General features: G+C 41.3%; 1 protein-coding gene and 1 pseudogene across 1 annotated transcript in view; both read right to left on the minus strand.

The window, feature by feature from the left end:
- JAKMIP3 (Janus kinase and microtubule interacting protein 3) overlaps positions 1–23,613 on the minus strand; it is a 181,093-nt gene extending 157,480 nt beyond the window's left edge. Inside the window, exon 1 of the mRNA XM_061634362.1 lies at positions 22,996–23,613. The gene's annotated coding sequence lies outside the window, so the exon portion shown is untranslated. The remainder of the gene's footprint in view (positions 1–22,995) is intronic.
- LOC133389919 (5S ribosomal RNA) lies at positions 9,529–9,647 on the minus strand (annotated as a pseudogene).
- Positions 23,614–24,011: the final 398 nt, after the last annotated feature.

A 24,011-nucleotide genomic window follows, 5' to 3' on the forward strand; every position in this document is an offset into this window, starting at 1 on the left:
AACCAGAACTATCACTAGAAGCTAAAATGATGAAACTGAGGTTATCATACTTTGGACATATCACGAGAAGTCGTGATTCACTAGAAAAGATAATAATGCTGGGAAAAACAGAAGGGAGTAGAAAAAGAGGAAGACCAAACAAGAGATGGATTGATTCCATAAAGGTAGCCACAGACCTGAACTTACAAGATCTGAACAGGGTGGTTTATAACAAATGCTACTGGAGGTCGCTGATTCACAGCGTTGCCATAAGTCGTAATTGACTTGAAGGCACATAATACACGCACAGCACTTCCAGCATTCATATATACAGCTAAGTATTACTATTTCCCCAGCTCACTAGAATGCAATAACATTTCCTTATTTCAGATACCACAACTTTAAAGTGTAAAGTATCTGTCATTTTTTAAAAAATCTGATATGGTTGTAATTTGTCTTGTAGCATACTAATAACAGGCTTCTGTGTATATTTTGGAGATGATCTCTTATGTAATATTTCTATTGCACCCATGCAGTTGAACCTTAGAGTCAATGCCACAGTCCAACACGTATGTGCAGTGCAATCCTATACATGTTTATTCAAAGGTAAGTCCGACTGAGTTCAATGGCACTTACTCTCAAGTGTACATAGGATTACAACTTTAAATCTTCTTGAATCAGCTGGCTTAAGTTCTCTTAATGAGAGCCAGTGTGGTGTAGTGGTTAAGGTGTTGGACTATGACCTGGGAGACCAGTGTTCGAATCCCCACACAGCCATGAAGCTCACTGGGTGACCTTGGGCCAGTCACTGCCTCTCAGCCTCAGAGGAAGGCAATGGTAAACTCCCTCTGAATACCGCTTACCATGAAAACCCTATTTATAGGGTCACCATAAGTCGGAATCCACTTGAAGGCAGTCCATTTCCATTTTTCAACTCTGTGTTGGATTGTGGCAAACAAAACTAAATTTCTCTCTCTCAAACAGATTGGCACAAAGCTGTGCCATATTCTTTCTCAACTGACTCATTCCACGACAAAGTTCAAACAAGGTTATTTGCCATAGCTACATAAAATGTATTTAAAAGGTTTAGATTGGTACTTTTCTTATTTGCGATTAGATCCAAAGGGGATCAACTCTTAAGGACATAAGAAGAGCCTTGCTGGATCAGACCAAAGGCCTATCTAAACAAATACTACCCATGTGCAATGTGATGAACTCCTTTCTTTTGTTCATCCAGTTTCATTAGATGACCCTGGGTTCTACTGTAATGAGACAGAAGGAAAAATGTCTCTTTATCCACTTTCTTCACACCATGCATCTATCAGATCTCCCCTTGCTCACCTTTTCTCTAAACTTGAAAAGCCCCCAAAGCTGCAAACCTTCCTCACAGGGGAATTACTGCAGCCCCACAATCATTTTGGTTGCTGTTTTCTGCACATCAGCCCCACAATATCCTTCTTGAGATGCAGCAACCAGAACTAGTCATAGTATTCCAGATGTGGTTGCACCACAGATTTGTATAATGGTATTCAGATATTGGCAGTTTTATTTTCAATACATTGCATGACTATACTCAGTTAATTCAGATTTTTTGCCCCAGTACCATTTAAGAATTGCATGGCTTTATTTATTTATTGTTTTAAGAATCTGGGAATGGGAACAACAGCGTGTAAAGCAAATATATCCACAGTAACCTCATAGCTTCTGTAATCCACTTCCACATCATCTCCCCAGACATTCAGTTCCATGTTTTTGTGACTAAATACAGTAGCTGTGCTTGGATTCAGCAGGTTGCATGCCATATCATCTGCCAGCATCAAGACTATATGGCTATCAGAGATGCCTAGTCTCTTCACACTTCTGTATACTGAAAGTGTATTGGCCACATGGTGGTAGTTAAATCAGAATTGAGATGTGCATGCCACAACTGCCCAGTTGTGCGTATGTCCATTTCTAAACAATTGTATTGCTTGATCCTGGTTTCCATCAGCAATTGCTAAACTACAGCAACCCAATCAAAGCAAATATATAGAGAGATACCATTTTGCTTTTGCAGTGACAGGAAAAATATCATCCCTGAACATTTAAAGCCTTCTCCATCTGAATGGCTGCAGTTGCTAGGAAACATGGACCATATATGCGGAAGTGTCCCATTGCTATGTGCTGCATTGTAATTTTAAATGAAAATGTCTTTGCATGTGTTTTATAGAAACGCTGGGCTGAATATCATCAGTTTGGTTCTGCACACTATTAACACATATATGAGTTTAAACTCAGCAGCACGTAAGATTGTATAAGGAAAATCTGAGTTAAGGAATAGTATCAGTGGTAAAGAGCCCTTGAGCACAGTTCCAAAAAATCTAATAATAGTAATAAACATTGCAACTTTCTTCAAATACTATTCTACACTGTCCCTAGGACCTTTGGCTGGAACTAACATGTTTTTAAATGTAATATAGTTTTTTAAAAACCTGACAGAATAAGGCTGCAGTTCCATACTCACTTATCTGAGAGAGTAAGCCCCACTGAAACCCATAGGATCCAAACCTGACAAGAGTTGTGTAGGATTCCACAGTAAAACACTCGCTTCAGTTTATATGATACAGGTGGGGACCGGCATCACAATATATAATAAGTGGAAGAATGGCATGATAAAATGAGGGGGCGGGGTTCTGGCTGCTCCACCCCCACTCATTCCAACGCCCTTCCAATCCAGCAAGGTTTCCCTGGCTATCTCATGCTGCTTCAGCAAGAATGTGGCCAGATCAAAAAGAGGCTGGGGCTCTTGCACCTTTAATAGTTGTATAGAGGAGGGGATTTCAGCAGCTGCAGCTTGCCACGCCTAGGGACACTGGAAGCTGCCTTATACTGAGTCAGTTCCATCTATAGCTCAGTATTGTCTGCTCTGCCTGGCAGAGGCTCTCCAGGATTTCAGACTGGGGTCTTTCCCACCCCTAACTGGACATGCAAAGGATTGAACCTGGGACCTCCTCCATGCAAACCAGATGCTGTAGCACTGAGCTATGGTCCTATGGCACCCTGGGCTCCTTTGGGAGACAGGGCAGGATATAAATTTAATAAATAATTTAAAATAAAATACACCTGCTGAAATCCTGCCTTCTACAAAGCTATTAAAGGTGCAAAAGCCCTGTGCAAACCCAAAGCTGGCCCTGGGCAAGTTACTTGCTTCCCTTCAGTCTTTCTTTCAACCCCTGTAGTTGAAGGATCCAACCTGCACACTGAGCCCATGTGGCCCACGTTTGCTGGTAGTGCACACATTCAGCCTTCATACCTTAGGAGTGGTGCTGTCAGGACAGGACCTGGGGACAGAAGTCCAGGCCCCCACTTGGGGGAATGAGCAGGAGTGACCAAACAGCTCAGTGCTGCTAGCTTGCCACATCTTGAAGCAAAAGAATACATACAATGTAATCCTGACCATGCCTATTCAGAAGTAAGTCCTTTTGAATTCAGTGGGGCTTATTCTCCAGTAAATGGGGTTAGGACTGAAGCCTAAATCTAGAGACAAAAAACTAGTAATTCCACAGTGAAACTGAGGGCTTTGAAAGAAGGCAGCCCTTCTGCTCAGAAAAGCCAACAGTTCCATGCACGCATGGGATACCCCAGTATGCAGGGACTACCAGTTTGGGTGCTCTTCCCATTTGCATGCATCTTGCCTGCTTCCAATTAAAAGAAAATATTTTTTAAAACTTATGTCACTTCTACATGTGTGCTCTGTTGTACACATAATGCTCCTGAACATAAGAGTCTTCCAAATCACACCTTTCTTCTGAAAAAGAATCTGCTTCAGTAGAGGAAACGGCTGTTTCACACAAGCTTCCTAATATGTGCATGTAGTAGAATCAAATCACATTGTTGGTTTGATTGCTGTGAAACGTTTACCCATGATAGCAAAATGAAAAACTTGGAGAAGGGCAAAGAGTGTGGAAGGATGTTGCCGTTATGCTCTGCTGTGGGCTTCCCAGAAACATCATGCACACATGATGCTAGCCTAGATGGTCCTTAGGTATGAACCACCACCAGGGCTATTTTTATGTCTAAGTGCTTCACTGTGACTGCAAACTGTGGATAATTGTGCAAGTATGTGGCAACTCCCAAACTGCTTGTCATAGCACAAACAATGCCATTAACCAGAGAATGTCAAAACATTACCTCAGATGTTAAAAGTGTTTTCTCAGCGACGGAGGGATATTTTTCAGACCGAGGGCCACATTTCCATTTGGGCAACCTTGCAGGGGCCACATGCCAGTGATGGGCAGGACCAGAGGCAAAAGTGGGCAAAGCAACAAATGCAAATTTTACCTTTGTACAGCAAGCTGGTTTCTTCACACACTCACACACCATTCTCTGTCCTCCATTCAGGCAACCAAGAGGCATTGTCTGAGTTCAAGGATGCATTCCAACCAGGCAAAAACAATAAAGGAGGGTATGAAGTATGGGTGGTATGAGGTGTGGCCTGAAGAGAGTCTCAAGGGCCAGATAGAGAGGCCTAGAGGGCCACAGTTGGCCCCTGGGCTTGAGGTTCCCCACCCTATGTTACATGATTCAGCTTAATAGGTTTGCAAACTGAACCTAATCCCAACCTCCCTGGTACAACATGAATACAGGTTGAGCCACACAATTCAGTAGAACACAGTTTGATCTTTTAAAACTCCCAATACTCCCTTTTATTACAGCTTTTAGTGGGGAGTGTTTGCCACATAAAGTGTGAAGGGCAGTTACACATTCTTCTCAAACGTATTCTGTGGGGATCCCAAACCCATCACACTTCCCTGGCACATGTCCTTGAACGTATATGAGCAAACATCCTTCATGCCACATCAAGCATGCCGTGTTCAGATCTTTTATGCATTTGGTTCCCATCCTAGGGACCCTCAATGGATCCTGCTGTGCATCCCCCCCCTCTCCCCGTTTGTAGAAGCTGGCACCTTGATTTCAGCCACTGTCAGGAGAAGACTAAAAAGAGCCATTTCATTATAGAAATTCATTTTTTACCCCTCAGAGATGGGGCAGTTTCTTACCAGATGCTGTAGCTAGCTAAGTGCCAAAAATAATGAGATTCTCTCTATGAGCGGAATGGCTCCAATTAGCTCATAACACCCAAGGGCATTGTAAGAAAGAGGGCAAGCTCCTCAAAGCTTCCGTGGACTTGCAGAAAGTTTCCCATGAGCAAACGTGTCCAAAATGTAACGAGCTCTTTCTTCCAGAGATGATTCAGTGGTTGCTCCTGCTGGGGGAGGAGGAATGGCTTAAGGCAATGTTTCTCAAAGTGGGCCAGAACACACTAGTGGACCTTGGGCCACTTTCAGGTGGGCCTCAGTGCCACAGCCTGCCCAGTGCCTCTTTATCTGTCTGTTCCACCCCATAGCTATGCCATCACCTTTTGGCTGGACCAATGCCAGCACCAGCAACTCCTTGTATGTTGAGTACAGGTTGCTGGGAGACAGAGAAGTTCAGAGCGAGGAGGAAGGAAGAGACTTCTTTCTCCTTTGAGGAGAAAGGGTCAAAGGAGGAGTTGCAGGAAATTAGAAAGGGAGAAAAAACTTAATATGTATAATAAACAAACATACACTCAGAACAGAAAGGAAGGGGATAAGAGACGAAAGCTGTTATTGAAGGAAAAAGTGAATATGAAAGGGCCAGGGAAGAGGAATGAAAGAAGCTGGCAGTTGCAGGGAGGGGGAGAGAGATAAGGTACAAGTTGAGTGTAAGAATGGGAGAAGTTACAGAAGATGGGTAAAAATAGAGGCATATGGGGACAGGATGGGGAACATATAAAAGAAAAAGCCTTCTCTGCTTAGTTTCTAGATCAGTAGGAAAGCTGAACTTGGGACTCCTTGTCACAAGGAAAATGCTATGGCAAAGAATTTAACAATTTCCAAAGATGGATTAGATATCAATTTAAAATTATGTCTTTAATTTCTAGCTCGTTATGCCAATTCTGCCTCCATCCACCACTACTTTGTGACTGGTGAGCCTCAGTAATTTTCATCTGTCTTTAGTGGGCCCTGTATCCGGGTATGAGGTATTACAGAGCCACGAGAGTGGCTGTATACTATAGCCAGCATGGATTTTTCACATTCTGTTATGTTAAATTGAAAATACCCCCCATGCCATACTGCTGCTTTCCATAAGCTCATTTCAAAACAAAACCTTACAACACTTATAGTCCTGAACTCAGAAATGCTTGCTTAACAACCCTCAAAGTTTTCATGGCGATATACAAAACATAGAGAGTTCAAAGTGTAAAACAAGAGAAAAAAATCCAGACCCCTGCTGGACTTTTTTCTGTCAGTAGTCTCATAATTTGTTGAAATTAATTAAAAATCAGCCATGTTCACATAGTACCTGTAATCCTATTACTGGCCTTGCCCCCACACTCTGACTTTCATCTTCTGCAGTTTAAAGTTAAAAAAAAATGCATGTCTGAATTTTAATTAATTTAAGAAATTTAACATTGAAGTCTATGACAGCATGGGCATGCTCAGTAAGAACCAACTGTCAGTGTTCTAAAAGTCAGACTAACAGCTGTTTGGCTTGGAATAATTAGGGGGCCACTCCCATGCCAGACATTTTTTCCACTTTAAACAGTCATGGCTTCCCCCAAATCTTGGGAAGTGTAGTTTGTGATAGAAGATTTATATTCTCGTGACAGACCTCCAGTAGCCAGAGGGGTTTAACAGTTAGCTCCCTTCTGGGGATTGTAGGTCTGTGAGGTGAGTAGGGCATCTCCTAACAACTCTCAACACCCTTCACAAACTATACTTCCCAGGATTCTTTGGGGGAAGCCAAGATAGTTTAAAGTGGACTAAATGCCTGGTGTGGATTTGGCCAGGAATAGCTTTGTTTTAAATTTGGGTGGGAGACCACATGTGTCTGCTGTAGAATAAAAGGTTTGGGGAAAACTCCAAAAAATAAAGATACTGTTAACAATGTTTTCCTTTGGGAAAGAAAAGGGGCTTTCCCCTTGCCCAATGCCCACCCACTCAATCTCCTCCCCTCCTCCTCCTCCCTATCCCTACCATTCCTCCTCTTCCCTCCCCTTTCCCCTCCTCCCCCTTCCTGCCCCTCCCCCAGGTCAGTTCTACCTATCCTAAGCATGATTGCAGAGAAGTAAATCCCACTGAACTCAATAAGCATGTAAATGATCAAACCAACCCTCCCCCCTCCTCTCCCCTCCCTCCAGCTCCTCCTCTCCCCCTTCTGCCTCCTGCCCTCCCAGTTCCTTCTCTCTTCCTTCCCTCCCCCTCTCTCTCCCTTCCTCCTACCCTCTCCCCTCCTCCCCCGTGGTCAGTTTCACCTGTCCTAAGCATGATTGCTTGGGAGTAAATCCCGCTGAACTCAATAAGCATGCAAATGATCAGACCAGCCTTTCCCCTCCCTCTTCCCCTCTTCCCCTCTCCCTCCTTCTTCCTCTCTGCTCCCTCTTCTTCCTCCTCCCCAGCCCACTCCAGCCCTCTCTCTCCCTCCCTCCCTTCCTTTCTCTTCTCCTCCCCCCCGTGGTCAGTTTCTCCCATCCTAAGCATGATTGCATGGGAGTAAATCCCACTGAACTCAATAAGCATGCAAATGATCAGACCTGCCCTCCTCTCCTCCACCTCCCACCTGTTCCCATTTCCCCTCCTCTCATCCGCCCTTCCTCCTCCCCTCCCTCTTCCTTCCTCAATAAGCATGCAAATGATCAATCTGTTCTCAGCAAATTTGCACAGGATCCCATTTCTTATCTCCCGGATTAAAAAGCAGAGAAATTCACTAATGGGCAAAAACCTTTGCAGTTTAAGAATGTACTTATAGCCAACAGATATTTCAAACTTTAAAAAGCAGGGAAATTGGGCAGCTATAGTGAATGTACCAGGGGAGCAGGAGACCTGACCTCCACTCTGAGATATTGTACTGCCCTACAAATTTGTAAAAATGCAAACACAATTTGGGTTGATTTTTCACAGTCCAATCCACTTCCTGTGTAACTTGGAAGAATTTGGTCACATGTGCTTCTGAGCATATGGTGAGTGGTGGCAACATCTGTGATCAGGAATGCATCTCCAAAGATGGAGAATTATTTTTTTATATGTTTGCTGGTGTTCTTCTTACTTTGCTTCTTTAATACGTTGCAGAGAATCTAACCTAGAAAATTATATTTTTCTCATTATTCATCCTAGAAATCTGTGTCAAATTTATTTTTATTAGTCCCAAAGCCTTTTTATTGGTCAATGTCGTATAATGGTAAAGACAGTCTTTTGTGTTTAAAACTGGAGATTATATTCTGTTTCTATTTTGGGTGCATTAACTGTTGAATCTGAAACTGCAGTTTGATGGAAAATTAGACTGATATGTTGTTACTTAAGCAATGAATCTAGCTGTTGGGAAACAAAAGTTGGCCTGCCCAACATGCATGTGTTGATACTGCTATGCTTAAACCACTCCAGTCAAGGAAAGGTGGGCATGGTCAATTAAAAACATACAGTGCACCTAGAATTTTGCTAGAATATATTTCACCACCCACTGTTTTATTTTGCACAAATTGAGACACTCTTGGAGACTATTCTGCATAATAGTCAGTGCCATTATTCCACAATTGCTTTTGGAGTTTTTTAGTGTAAATTATGCAGAGTGTTGCTGTACTTCACATATTCACAGAAACAGAAGCAAAGAAAATAATTTACTATAGGAAACTTCACTAAAATTTCAAAGTAAATCAAAATACTTAGTGACTTTCTGAACTAGAAATCTGTTGGCTATAGGTACCTTCTTCAACCACAAGGATTTTTGCCTATTATTGAATAACTATAGGATGGTCACACAGTATAACTTATGCAGACCACACGTGGACAGCACCATGAGTAGAAAATATTCCCCTCCATCCCTCAAACCCTCTTTCACTTGTCCAGTAGATGAAACACCCAGAAGGCTCACAAGCTACATTTGGCTGTGTGTGTGTTATGTGCCTTCAAGTCGATTATGACTTATTTCAGTAAATTAGCTTAATTTACTAAGCAGTACACACTGTGTTCAATGTGGGTTAATTAACGCTCTCTATTATGTGACCGTATATGCTCTTTATATGCCTTCAAGTCGATCCCAACTTATGGCGACCCTATGAATTGAGAGGGGGGGAGAGTGTCAGTGTGTGGTTAAGGTGATGGACTATGACATGGGAGACCAGGGTTCGAATCCCCACACAGCCATGAAGCTCACTGGATGACCTTGGGCCAGTCACAGCCTCTCAACCTCAAAGGAAGGCAATGGTAAACCCCCTCTGAATACTGCTTACCATAAAAACCCTATTCATAGGGTCACCATAAGTCGTGATCGACTTGAAGGCAGTCCATTTCCATATATATATTTGGTTTACCATATATATATAGTTTACCATTGCCTTCCCCTAAGCGAGCCTTTCCCAACTAGTGGGCCACCAGATGTTGTTGGACCACAATTCCCATCTTTCCTGACCATTGGCAATGCTGGCTGAGGTTGATGGGAGTTGTGGTCCAACAACATCTGGTGGCCCAGTAGTTGGGAAAGGCTGCTCTAAGTCTACAGCACCCGGTATTCCCAGGTGGACTCCCATCCAAGTACTAACCAGTCCTGACCCTGCTTAGCTTCTGAGATCAGATGAGATTGGGTGTGTCCAGGGTAGTATGGCTGTAGGCACCGTTTATGCTAGTAATATTATATTTAAAGTATTTAAAGCCCTAAACAACTTAGGACCCGAATATCTGAGAGACCATCTCCTTCCCTACTAGAGTTACCAGATGTCTAGTTTTCAGCTGGATACTCCAGCTTTTGCGGGTCCTCTCTGGGTCTCCTGGTAGGTCTGCTTAATCTCCGGACTCTCAGGTTTCATTTTTTTTTTAAATTAAGTTTCTAGGTGGTCTGGTTCTTGAGATATACACCAAAACTTCAGCCGCCGCCCCCCTGCAATTTATGTGAAATGTTCTCTTTGCTGGCTGCACTAACCCCGCCCTTTCAGGTTTGCAGCCAGTAAGTGAAGTCAGGGTTGTGATTGACAAGGGATTTCTGGGCCTCCAGGCAGTCCTTAGACTCCATTGCAAAAGTAAAAAATTACTCTTTTTTCCTGTGTAAGTACCAAGTCTTTTTTTCTCTTGTGTTCACAATCAAACAAGTTCAAATTTTCCTGGGCTCTTGAAGATGGCAGTTGTTGTTGTTATGTGTCTCCAAGTCGACTACGACTTATGGCGACCCTATGAATCAGTGACCTCCAAGAGCATCTGTCATGAACCACCCTGTTCAGGTCTTGTAAGTTCAGGTCTGTGGCTTCCTTTATGGAATCAATCCATCTCTTGTTTGGCCTTCCTCTTTTTCCACTTCCTTCTGTTTTTCCAAGCATTATTATCTTTTCTAATGAATCATGTCTTCTCATTATGTGTCCAAAGTATGATAACCTCAGTTTCATCATTTTAGCTTCTAGTGATAGTTCTGGTTTAATTTGTTCTAACACCCAATTATTTGTCTTTTTTGCAGTCCATGGTATCAGCAAAGCTCTCCTCCAACACCGCATTTCAAATGAGTTGATTTTTCCCTTATCAGCTTTTTTCACTGTCTAACTTTCACATCCATACATAGAGATCGGAAATACCATGGTCTGAATGATCCTGCCTTTAGTGTTCAGTGATACATCTTTGCATTTGAGGACCTTTTCTAGTTCTCTCATAGCTGCCCTCCCCAGTCCTAGCCTCCTTCTTCTTGGTCCAATCCTGCTTTCCGTATATGTTCTGTGTATAGATTAAATAAACAGGGTGATAAAATACACCCCTGTCTCACACCCTTTCCGAAGAGGAACCAATCGGTTTCTCCATATTCTGTCCTACAGTAGCCTCTTGTGCAGAGTATAGGTTGCGCATCAGGACAATCACATGCTGTGGCACCCCCATTTCTTTTAAAGCATTCCATAGTTTTTCATGATCTACAGAGTCAAAGGCTTTGCTGTAATCTATAAAGCACAGGGTGATTTTCTTCTGAAATTCCTTGCTCCTTTCCATTATCCAACGTATGTTTGCAATATGATCTCTGGTACCTCTTCCCTCTCTAAATCCAGCTTGGATGTCTGGCATTTCTCGATCCATTTATGGTAAGAACCTTTGTTGTAGAATCTTGAGCATTACTTTACTTGCATGGGATATTAAGGCAATAGTTCGATAATTACTGCATTCTCTTGGATCCCCTTTCTTTGGAATTGGGATGTATATGGAACGCTTCCAGTCTGTGGGCCATTGTTTAGTTTTCCATATTTCTTGACAGATTTTAGTCATAATTTGGACTGATTCAGTCTCAGTAGTTTGTAGCAACTCTATTAGTATGCTGTTCCTGGTGATTTGTTTCTTCCAAGTATTTTAAGAGCAGCTTTCACCTCACATTCTAAAATTTCTGGTTCTTCATCATATGGTTCCTCCGTGAATGAATCTGTCATCCTGGCATCTCTTTTATAGAGTTCTTCAGTGTATTGCTTCCATCTTCCTTTTATTTCATCTCAGTCATTCAGTGTGTTCCCCTGTTGATTATTCAACATCCCTACTCGTGGTTTAAATTTCCCTTTCATTTCTCTAATCTTTTGGAATAGGGCTCTTGTTCTACCTTTTTTGTTGTCCTCTTCTATTTCTATACAGTAACTATTGTAATAGTTCTCTTTGTCCCTATGTACTAGTAATTGTATTGTTGCATTTAGGGTTCTGTCTGTGTTTTTGTCTCTTTTGCTTTTGCCTTCTTTCTTTCTTTATCCATTTTAAGAGTTTCTTCAGTCATCCATTGGGGCCTTTCTCTCTCTTTAACTAGAGGTATTGTCTTTTTGCATGCTTCTCTGATAATGTCTCTGACTTCAATCCATAGTTCTTCTGGTTCTATATCCAATATGTCTAAGGCCTCAAATCTGTTCCTTATTTGATCTTTATATTCTTCTAGGACGTTATTTAAATTGTATTTTGGCTTAATGATTGCTTTGTTGTTGTTCTTTAGCTTTACTCTGATTTTCGATATTACCTGTTTATGATCTATACTGCAGTCTACTCCTGGTCTTGTTTTTGCATAAAGTATGGAAGTTCTCCATCTTCTGCTACCAATTATATAATCAATTTGATTCCTATATTGACCATTTGGTGACGTCCACGTGTATAGTTGTCTTTTTGTTTGTTCAAAAAAAATGTGCTCGCAAGAAACAAATTATTGGCTTCACAAAATTCAATAAGTGTTCCTCCTGCTTCGTTTCTGTCTCCTAGGCCCCATTTCCCCACAATTCCTAATTCTTCTCTGTTCCCTACTTTTGCATTCCAATCCTCCATGATTATCAGCACATCTTGTTTTGGTGTGTGATCAATTTCTTCCTGTACTTCTGCATAAAATCTCTCCAGTTCCTCTTCTTCTGCGCTTGCTGTCGGAGCATAGACTTGGATGATGGTTATGTTGATAGGTTTCCCATTTAATCTCATTGATATCAGTCGCTCAGACCTTGCGTTGTAGTTCCTAATTGCTCTTGCTACATCACTTCTCACTATTAAAGCAACCCCATTTCTTCTTAATTTCTCATTTCCTAAATAAAATATTTTGTAGTTGCCTGATTGGAAATGTCCCATTCCCGTCCATTTTAGTTTGCTCACACCAAGTATTGTAATGTTGATGAGTTCCATTTCTTGCTTGACAATTTCTAACTTTCCCTGGTTCATGCTTCTCACATTCCATGTTCCTATTGTGTGCGTCGTACAACTCCGGACTCTCCTTTCGCATCTGTATGCATCAGCCTCTGGGCTTCCTTTTGGCTTTGACCCAGCTGCGTCATTAGTCACAGCACTACTTGTACTTATCCTTTGTTCTTTCCCAGTAGCTCCGTGAATGCTTTCTGACCTGGGGGTCTCATCTTCCAGCACTATCTCATGTTGCATTTTGGATACTCTGTTCATAGGGTTTTCGTGGTAAGAGATATTCAGAGGCGGAAAATGGTGGTTTCCCCCCGTTTATCTGAAAATCTCATAAATTGGGTAAGTATATACATTTCAGTTTTTTTCCCTCTTGTATGCAGGAGTCAGATCCTGGGCAGTGTTTTGAAAACCTTCCCAATACTTGCTTTTGTAAAAGCAATGCTAATCCCATATGCCCAGAGTAAATCCCATTGAATTCAATAGGACTTACTTTTGAGTAGACATGGTTATGAATGCGCTGAAAATCAATGGGACTTTGGAGTGAATGTAAAAAAGAATTGTGTTTGTGTTCTAACTCTTTCTGTCTCTCCTCCAGTCCTATTTTAAAGCAAGTAGGCAGGGCTTACTTAGGTATTACAATTTTTATTTTATAGGAAACTAATACTGATTTTTTTAAAACTAATACTGATTTTTCTGCAATGACCAACTGGTTTTGACAATAAACTATTATATGGGCTGTATGTATTTATACATCTGCAGTGTGTGTGTGTGTGTGTGTGTGTGTGTGTGTGTATGCAGTGTTTCCAACAACCCTGTGAGGTAGGATTGGAAACCAAGGCAGCTCACAACAAGAAATAAAGCCATTTAAAATCCAATAACCATAAAAACAAGTATAAACAGTTGCAAAACAGCGTAAAGTGGCATGACTCAGAATTTTGGGTTGTGTGAATGAAGTTGCTTATCACTTGAGGTTGCATTTCTGTCCCTATTTGAGTAAGCGCCACTGACTACACTGGGACTTGCTTCTGAATAAATAAACCTAGGATTGCACTATAAATATCTTTACAGTTTGTGTAAATAATAAATATATTTGATAGTCATGCTTATATAAATATTTCTTCATTTATCTTATTTTTGGTTTTTGGTTAGGAATCCTGACTGGTTGTGAGATGCTTAGTTTTCTGCCTTACTTATAGGAATCTTGTTGTGGTTGGTATGGTATTGCATTTAAGAAATCATGGTACAAAATGGCCTGAATCAGTATAAGGCAGATTCCTTGGTTCTTAAAAGTGGGAAGAGACTCAAGGGCCACAGTGACTCCAACATTTATTTGTGTATTTTTATTTACAACAGTTATATACCGCTTTATTGTAAAAAAATCTCAAAGTGGTTTACAGAAAGAAAACAATAAAATTATTGGCGAAAGCGTTAAGGACAGATACTTAAAAACATTCAAAATAATAAAACCAACAATGAGTAAAAAACAGATTTAAAAACACAATAGCTTCCACATGCCTGGAGTGGCTTGCCTCAAGAAAACTGATTTTAGCAGGTGCTGAAAAGAGGCATCTGCCTAATGTCAATAGGCAAGGAGTTCCAAAGCGTAGGTGCTGCCACTTTACAGGACTGATTTCTTACAAGAACAGAACAAGTACTGTACTATGTGGCACCCATAACATGGAAAGCACAGCTTGAACTTGGCCTGGTAGCAAATCAGCAACCAATGCAGATTTCAGAGCAGAGATATTATGTGCTGATAGGATCTCACTCATGTCAGCAATTGTGCTGCAGCATTCTGCATTAACTGCAGTCCCCAGGTCAGGTTGTGCTGCATGGGGATTTCTGTGACCTTGGCTGACTGGCCGCTAGGATTTTTTTAGTTTGGGTTTTTGGTTATGAATCCTGACTGGTTGTGGGATGCTGAGTTTTCTGCCTTACTCATAGGAATCTTGTTGTGGTTGGTGTGGTATTACATTTAGGAAAGTGTTACTGCCTTTTGTGTTGTTTTTTTCCTATCCTATTTGCATTTCACTTATCTTTAACCTCACTCCGTTACAGCTATAGAAGCAACAGCAGCATATGCAAGGTAATTAACTCCCATTAGTGATAAGAGCAAAAATGTATAATTATTATTTTAATTAAAACAAGAGGCTTATGAGTACTTTGAAGAGGACCAGATATTTATTTTCTTTCTGAGCCCAGGACTGGGTCTTTCATGATGCTTGGGGGGGGGGGCAGGAGAGTAGTCGATAAGACAGACATCCTGGCATTGGTAATCTAATTAGCAAGGTATGTGTGGGGTTGTTGTACACTTCCAGGCCCAGATTAATTTTGAGTATGGAGGTGGAACCTGTGTAGATGTGGTTGATAAAAGGGAGAAGAAATTTTGAGTTAAGCAAAGCTCTGCTTTTATAAAACCTAAGAAACTTACAGATACTTTGAATGTCTGAGTGCCTGCACCAGTGGAATACTGGAGGAACTCATAAAACTTGCTGCAACAGTATTTAGAACTGAGCATGTGGTGTGAAAGACTCCTTTTCCTAACATTTTGGCTTCTTGTTTTTCTCCACCCACCACATCTCTGAAATATATCGTATATGTAATGGTTAACCATACTAAAAAATGTAAATAAGTTTATTTTGGTCAATGACCAGCAAAGGTTAACCATACTGCTGCCCTGACTTACTTTATTTGTTGCTATTTTGTGTTTTTATTATGTTTTTATATTGATTGTGTGTTTTTATTATATTTGTAAGCTGTGCTGAGCTCTGTTTTTAACAGCAGAAGGGCAGGATATAAATCCTCTTAATCAATCAATAAATATTCCATAGTGTTGGAAACTAGAGTCTAGGCCACCCTTTCCCAACCAGTGTGCCTCCAGATGTTGTTGGACCACAACTCCCATCAGCCTCAGCCAGCATTGCCAATGGCTAAGGCTGATGGGAGTTGTGGTCCAACAACATCTGGAGGCACACTGGTTGGGAAAGGCTGGTCTAGGCATTTAAGGCTGAAAATGTTGCTTTTTAAAAAAAGATTTCGCACATCTTTCCTCAGTTTTTGGTGGTAATTCCTAGACACAAAAACAAAACCACTGGACAAGGCAAACATTAATATGCAAATACTATGCAAATAATTTGCATAATATGCAAATTAGCCTGTCCAGATTTGTGGAACTGGAATATGGCAACCCTAAGAATGAGTCACATTTCGTAGGGCTGGCTCATACATTATCAGATTGTGTAGTTGTTGCTGAAAAGCTGAATGAATAGAAGCACTGAGGGCTACCATTTTGATTTGGGCTGTTCATTACTATGCCAGAAAACTACCTGCTATTGGGATGGTTTCCCTGACAGTGTTAGTATCAGCACAAACTTTTTGGGCAGCCCTTTGCACAGACACAAGTACAAATGAAGAAGCAGGAGAGGCAGGCATGGTGGGCTGGCATCATGGTGCTGCACTCCTGACAAAGTTGCTGCCACTTACCTGGATGGTGGGGGGACAGGTCAAAGCGGTGGTGAGGTCAGAGTTGCTGTGTGAGTACACTGGTGGGTAAGCCCATGTAGCCTCAACCTTGCTGCTTCCCTGCCTCACCCTATTGAGGTAAGCAGCAGCGACACCACTGTCAGGAGGGCAATTCTGTGGTATCACCCCATTAGGTTGGCTGCTCCTGAAGAAAAATTCTGCTGGATTAGACCTAAAGGTCATCAAGTCCAGCATCCTCCTTGCCACAGTGGCCAATTACTTACCTCTGGAAAGCTCACAAAGCCTTCTAGACCTTAATCTGGGTGCCAGGAGGCAGCCAGGTGCCAAGATAACATATGAACTGAACCTTATTGAAATAGTAATCAAAGAGGAAAGACTATGAGTCAGTGTGGCATTGAAGCTGTAGGTGCAATGCAAGGTGATTTCACAATGACAGCACAATGGATAAAAACAAAAACCTCAGTGCTCAATATTATATCCCATGCCTGGGGAGCTATTTGCACTCAGCTTGCAGGCAAAAACTAATTCAGAGTACTCAGTGACTGGACTCACTTGGGATTTATGCCCAATCTTTCAGCTGTTTTCAACATCTTTAGTTATCTCTAAACTGTGCTTTGAGTTTCTGGGGAAAGAAATGTGGATGTTTTAATGTAATTAAATGTGCTAGGATCTGTCCAAACAATGTTTCTATTCCATTTGAAATTTGTTGATTGGATTTGAAAACACATTTTATAATGAATGTTCAAATTTAAATTATGCAGCCATGGAAATCTGACTGAAAAGGGATTAAGGCTTCAAACCAGTATGGTTTATGCACATAAATCCTACTTGAAATCAATTAAATTTAAAACACAAAACTGTACTAGGTTGTAGTCTATGAATACAATCCATCAAGCAATAGAGCTGTGTAAGCCCCAGTCATTAAGTGGGTTCAAGCCAGACTCCAGTGTACGTTTTGTAGATATGAACGGGGACTGCACAGCAGAGATTGGTGCACTGTACTTTGGTTTTCACGGATTGCACCGTAGAAGCAGAGCTTTGTTTGTAATTCATAAATTGGTTAATAATGCCACTGTTTTGGATCCAGACTAAATGAACTGAACTCAGTCGCCACTGAAATCAGTGAGACTCAAGTTAAGTTCTTGACTGGCAGCACAACCTTGTCTACTCAGAAGAAAATCCTAGTGAATTCAGTGGGACTTATTCCCAAGTAAGAGGGTTAGGCTTGCAGCCTAAATTGTCCTGTGATTTCAATAACCTGAACCAACTTCAGTTTGAATCCAGTCCACTGTGATTTCTAATTAATGATAATTTGAATAATTGTGTCACAGTTTGCTATTTCTACCCTTAAAAAATTAGTAATACGGCCAGAAGTCCTTGAGCCTAATCTAACTGCTCTTGTGTGCTGACCCAGAGATAAAAAGAATGATGCTGAAAAAGAGTTGAATATGGCAGTGAGATTTGCCTGCTGCCTACTTTCAAGAGGTTATGCTTGTAACCTAAGCCTGTCAATTTCTACCTACTTTTGAAAGGGCTAGTATGGACAACAGGTGGAATTAATTTAATTGGACTTAGGTCCCAATGAAATCAATGGGACAAGTTGCTTATGACTTCAATCTTACTAATTTTAATGGGATCTATGTACAACTAACAATCTTATATATGTTGGGAAATAAATGTACTACAAAGTAATGCTGTACACAACTATTGGATATAACATTCTATGACTACAAATTCAATAAACTTGAAATAATAATAATAAAACAAGAAACACAGACCCTTTTAATGTGCTCTCAGCTTCTCATGAAGCTCTGTTCTAATGAAAAAGCATGATGTACTTTGCATATTAATAAAAGTTGTAGGGCAGTAAAAAGCTTATTTAATGAGTTCATTTTTTAAAAGGAGAGGTTGAGACTATTTTATAAGTGATAAAAATAAATCAACAGGCTAGTAAACTGTCTAACTTTACAAGAACCAAATTATATATATTTCTACATATAAACCATAGTTAGCCTCTTAATATTGACCTTTTATTTTTTCAGCAGTGTTGCACAGAAGAGGGCTGTCATAATGACCCAGACATATGATCCGCTCTGCCATAGAGGCATGTTTTGGACCTTGATAGCCCCTGTAGTCTGCACAAAGCTGTGCTGGCCCTTAGAGAAAGCAAGAGAGGGGGAAGAAGACATTTCCTTGGTGAGAAGGGACAGAACAGGCAGGCTCAATGCTCAAATGGTTCCAGTTTGGCTCAGCTGCAACAGCACTCATCAGTGGTGCCATCAGGGCAGGACTCTGGGGCAAAAGTCCAGGACCTCATTCAGTAGAATGAGAAGGAGGGCCCCCACATACAGCAGAACTGGCTTGCCACATTTTTAAGTGAACTAATGTGCATTACATAGGAAGCTGCCTTATACTGAGTCAGACCATTGGTTCATCTAGCTCAATATTGTCTACACTGACTGGCAGCGGCTCTCCAGGGTTTCAGACAGGAGTCTTTTGCAGCACTACCTGGAAATGCTGAGGACTGAACCTGGGACCTTCTGCATGTAGAGCATTTACTCTACCACCGAACTAGGGTCCTTGCCATCGAAAGAGGACTTGCCTGTAAAATGATTCAGTCTAGTGTCTAAAATTTTCTAACTGCATCACAGGTAATAGTCATTACTTGCTCATTATCAGCTTAAGCACATAGTTACAGTACATGCCAAACCCACTAATTGGCGGTAATTCCTTTTGAATGCATTGGTATGACTCCCAAGTAGGTTATCTCATGAACACAGTTCAGCCTGGATCAAGCAGACCAGGGCTGCAGGAGAATGGGCAAACCACAGGGGAACATAGGATGTTACCTTATACCAGTCACCCATGGTCTACCTCAAGACTGTCCACAATGACTGGCCGAGGCTCTCCAAGGTTTCAGACAGGGGACATTCACCATCCTACCTGGAGATGACAGCAACTGAACCTGAGACCTTCTGCATGCAAAGCAGATGACCTACCACTGAGCTATGGTCAAGTATTAGCCAGAACACATTTCTCAATATCAGCTGATCTGCTGAGAGCACAATTTCCCTCTTCTTTTAGCTAGCTATGTCTCTGACTAAGGTTGGCTTAGTTGGGAGAGAGAAGGCCTGCATCAACTCATCTACACATGTTATTACATCAAGGCTATGGTCTGAAGGCACATGAGGCCGGCTCCTTGCAGAAGCTAAGCAGGGTCAGGTCTGGTCAGTGCCTGGATGGGGGATGGTGTGGGAACCATATGTAAGCCACCTTGTGTTTCAATCATGAAAAGAAAGACGGGGTATAAATGTAATAAATAAAATAAATAAATAAGAACAAATCTAATGCTGCAATCCTAAACACACTTAACGCAGGAGTAAGCCCCACTGAACTTCACTCCATGTAAATACTTAAAAGATTTTACTGTAACAGCACACTCATAAGCATATTTACTTAGAAGTAAGTCCCACTAAGTTCAATGAGGCTTAATTCCCCAGGAAGTGTGCATAGCATTATGTCCTTAGGAGTTCCACCCCCTGCCCAATTTTATTAAAACAAAATCAGCATACTCCAGTTAAATTTCATTTGTCATCATCCAGCCAGCACTTCCTGAAAAACAGTGAATACAACATAAACAATGAAGGCCTACTGAACTTTAAAAAGGAGGAAAGGGAGATAAAAGAATGCTATTGTCCAGATACTATTAAGGATAACACACTTGCTCATCAGAGAGATGTATTCTTCAGGTGTTATTTCTCACAATGTACAGATGAATGTAGACATAAAATGCACATGTTCATCATACACATTTAATTATGTCTAGATATTATGTCATGAATGTTGCAGGAAAGTAATATCTGAAGAAGCCTCAAGGATGTAGACAAAAGTTATTTGGATGGATAACCTTAACCCTAGTTATAGATGCAAATATAAAATCTAAATTTTTGTCAACAGCTTTTTTGAGAATGGAACTACTGATTGTTGTTTTTTTGCAAAGGATTTCTAATTTGCAAATGACATTTTAATACCTTTTGATAAAACTTCAGAAAGGTGGAAAGAAAATAAAAAGCCTTTGGAGATTCAAAAATTCAAACAAATGAGAGGGTTATCCTGTTAGAGGGGTGTGTGTAACCCCCACAATCTTGTTTTAGTTGGTTCAGTCTGGTGGGTGGGGTTTCATAGCAGAAAAACCCTGTTTGAAGAAGAAAGCAAGTGTGGAGCAGAAAAGTTGGTCCTGAGTGTGGTTGCTAGGGAAGCTATTATTTAGTTGGTCTTTAACCCCTTGATTAAGGGCCTTGCCAAATCTGTGGACTTTCCAGGCCTAGCTGAAGCTGCAGTGGTTCGAAGCAGCAGGATAAAGTGATTCATCTCCTGAAGATGAAGAAAAGAACTTTTCAGTTGATTGCAAATATATTTTGCCAAAAGAAAAGAAAGGACAGATGGACAAGGATCTTTTAAGTATTTGGAAGCTGAGAACCATATAAAACTGTGTTATATTTACTGTTATGTTTTCTTTGTGGAAAAAAAAGTTCACGTTATTCATGGAATCTTTGCAGATTCATTTCGTTTTTGGCCTGTAAGAACCTGCAAGGGATTACACGTGCACTGTCCATTTTGGTAATCTACAATATTGGACAACTAAGACTCAGCAAATGGTGTTATTTTATATAGCTAATGGTAGTCTATGTTGCTATGTGTCTTGTGTATGTTACTTTGTACCGTGACCTCTGGGAATATGCTGTAGTGCCTTTTATGTTGATCTGCCACCAATCTAGATACTCTGTTTTTGTTATAGACCATATATATTGCAATGTTTCTTGAAAGAGAAACCAACCGTTGGAGATTATGAATACCAAGCTAAACAAAAAATACTCATAATCGGCTATATAAAACTTGGTGGGGATCCCCCCCCAAAAATATAAAATTCAATCTGATTTTGAAATACGGGTGCTTCAAGAACCCACAGGAATGTACCTCTGCTCTATTAATACTTTTACTTAGAGTCTTTCATTTTTTGTTGGATATTTTCAATTACCATCTAAAGATCATTCTGAGACTGATCCTTTCTCCCCACAATTGAAAAATTATGTATTAATATAAGCAGCAAGACAGAGTTTTGAAACTTTGAATGACAGCAGATCTTACTGAGGTTGCTTATATAGTAGATATACCGTATCTACTGAGCTAAAATAGTGAGGTGTTTACTAGTGACTAGATGCATTGAAAAAAATTGATACGATGATATCCTAAAATTGTTTTCAAAATCATTCATCGTCACACAACAATCCACAATTAAAACTTGCTTCAATTTGTACACGTCTGGAAGATTGGTGTCACCATGAAAATCACCAAAAATGTTCATTTGTCAATTACACATCTGCTTCTGGACCAATATTTGGGTGTGTGTGGCTTTAACATATCTATGTTTACTTGAAAGTAAGTCCCACTGACTTCAACGGCACTTTCTCCCACGTAAAGTGGGTGTGGGATTACGGTCTTATAAATTGCAGTTGCTCAGTTTCCTCAATTGCTCCTCTAACTTTGCAAACTGAGCAGTTCCTATTGTCATATGTGTTGTCTTATCAGATGTCTGATTGTTCATTTCCTAAAAGCACTGAAATGAAACTTGCAAGGAACAGCTCCCTATCCCAAACCTTCCTTTCCCATCCACATGCACATTGCTCTTAGAAACCTATATGTAAAGCAGAGGATGGCATTGCTGACAACATGGATTATAGGCGCAAATCAGAATGGAAGGTAGAAACTGTTCAGTTCTTCCAAGTGAATCGCTGATGAATGTGAATAATCCATGTTCCATTGTACCAGCATTGCTCAGCGGTGAAAAGTAACAATACAAATGAGATTTTCATCTACTGTCTTTGCACTCCAAGCTCTATCTGCCTTGTATACTAGTTAGCTTTATTAACTGGAAGGTCCAGCCACTTAATGGGTCAAGCTGACATTTATCATCAACAGGGGAATCAGTGGTGATAAAATGAGAAATTCCCTTTTAAACAAAGATTAAACCCCAGAGGGCTCTAATGTTCATAAAATAGGATTTAAGACATGTCCACAGCAAACAGAAGTTGATTGCAGTTTACAAAACCCTGAAAAATAACTTCTATGCTAAATAAGCAAAAGTGCAGGCAGGACCTTGTAACAGCTCAACTCCATCCTGTCTGAAGCATCTAACTCAAGATGGGTGCAGCTCCCCACCTTATGCAATAGAATATAATGCCATGAAATTGGCAAGGCCTCTTTTCTAAACTTCATCGTTATCAGGTAATGACATTTACCTGTATTTATTAGCCAAGCTGCAGCCATTTGATACATAAGACAAATCAGAGCAGGCGTAATAATGCAAAACCGAGAATTTGGCAATGGATTAACTCAAAAATGCACAAGCAGGCTGTTACATAACTGTGTGTGCAAAGACACAGATACCCTTTGGATGCAGAAAGAGGTGCAAATATGCAGAGAAACTAACCTTACAGGCATGCTCCATCATGATGGACACATTGCTTGTCTGCTTTACCTGAAGGAAGCACAATTCCGTGTATCGCAGTGCACTTCATATTAAAACCTGCAGGTTGTTACTAGCAGACAGATGTAAAGGGGCACAGGGGTGGCTGGGAGGAACGTTTTCCCAGTCACCTTGCATTTTGCAAGAGGGCCGCCGTTTTGTTTTGTTTTTAAATAAAGCAATCCAAAAGTCATCTCCCTCCCTGCCGATTATAGAGTCTATCCTCCAAACGGTGAGGACCAGATCAGAGCATGATTCGTCAAGCCTAGTCCAGGGAAGCGGGGGGGGGGAGGAGAAGGGGGTGGAATCAACTATACATTTAAAAAAGAAGAAGCTGCTCACCATGTACACGCCCTTAAAGTGAAGAATCAGGCCAACCTAACTGAGGAAAAGGAGCTAGAGAGGAATTTCACTGGCAGGTTGCAGTTGCCGGGTGATGCGCTGGATGCTTGCCTTCCTCCTGGGAAAAATGAGCTCATTGCGAGCATCCACCAGCCGCCCCTCAGCCATTGCAGTGACACTGCAGCTAGCAGCCGACTCCAGGTACGTCATCAGAGAAGCTCACTTGGAGAACGCAGGCGCTCCCTTTCAGGAACGGAAAAACGGAGGCACTCGCACAGGAGAGCCCCCTCGCTAAGAGAAGCCCAGCAGCCAGGCGTCCTCAGCAGCCGCACAAGCCGTTGCTGTGGTGGTGGTGGCGTTTTTGTACAAGAGAAAAACAAGTTCCCCACAAGCATCCTAAGTAGGGTGTGGATTCTTGCTTGCACTCCCTGCGTTGCCAAGGTTACAGAGGCCTGCCTGCTCCTCTCTCTCTCTCTCTCTCTCGGCAAGTAGGGTCTGTAGGACCCAAGTGAGACTGACATTTAAAAACTCAGTCGCTCATTTGGCATCTGCGAGCAGCCAGAGACAGCCCAAGTGAATTCTGCCGGGATCCTCATCACACGTGGTGTCCAGGGCATTAATAGATGGGCTTCCTTTCTCTCTCTCTCTCTCTCTCTCTCTCTCTCTCTCTCTCTCTCTCTCTCTCTCTCTCTCTCTCTCTCTCTCTCTCTCTCTCTCTCTCTCTCTCTCTCTCTCTCTCTCTTTCTTTAAAAATTATTCCTGAATAGTTCTCGCCTCTGAAATTATGCAGAAGGAGAAATGTCCTTCCCCAAAAGAAAATGCAAGAGCCTTTGCAAACTAGCGGGCAAACCACTGAACGCATCATTAGCCCCTTCTATAAAGCCCAATTCAGGCGAGAAGAGAGCAACCTTTCTGAAATGCATTTAGGTATTTGTTGTTAGTTTACTTTCCTTTTGCTCCATTCTTCTGCGTTAAGTCTAGATTGTTTCTTTGCAATATTGAACGGTTCATTTTGT

This window comes from Rhineura floridana, chromosome 7 (assembly GCF_030035675.1).
Source record: "Rhineura floridana isolate rRhiFlo1 chromosome 7, rRhiFlo1.hap2, whole genome shotgun sequence".
In the NCBI taxonomy this organism is placed as follows: Eukaryota; Metazoa; Chordata; class Lepidosauria; order Squamata; family Rhineuridae; genus Rhineura; species Rhineura floridana.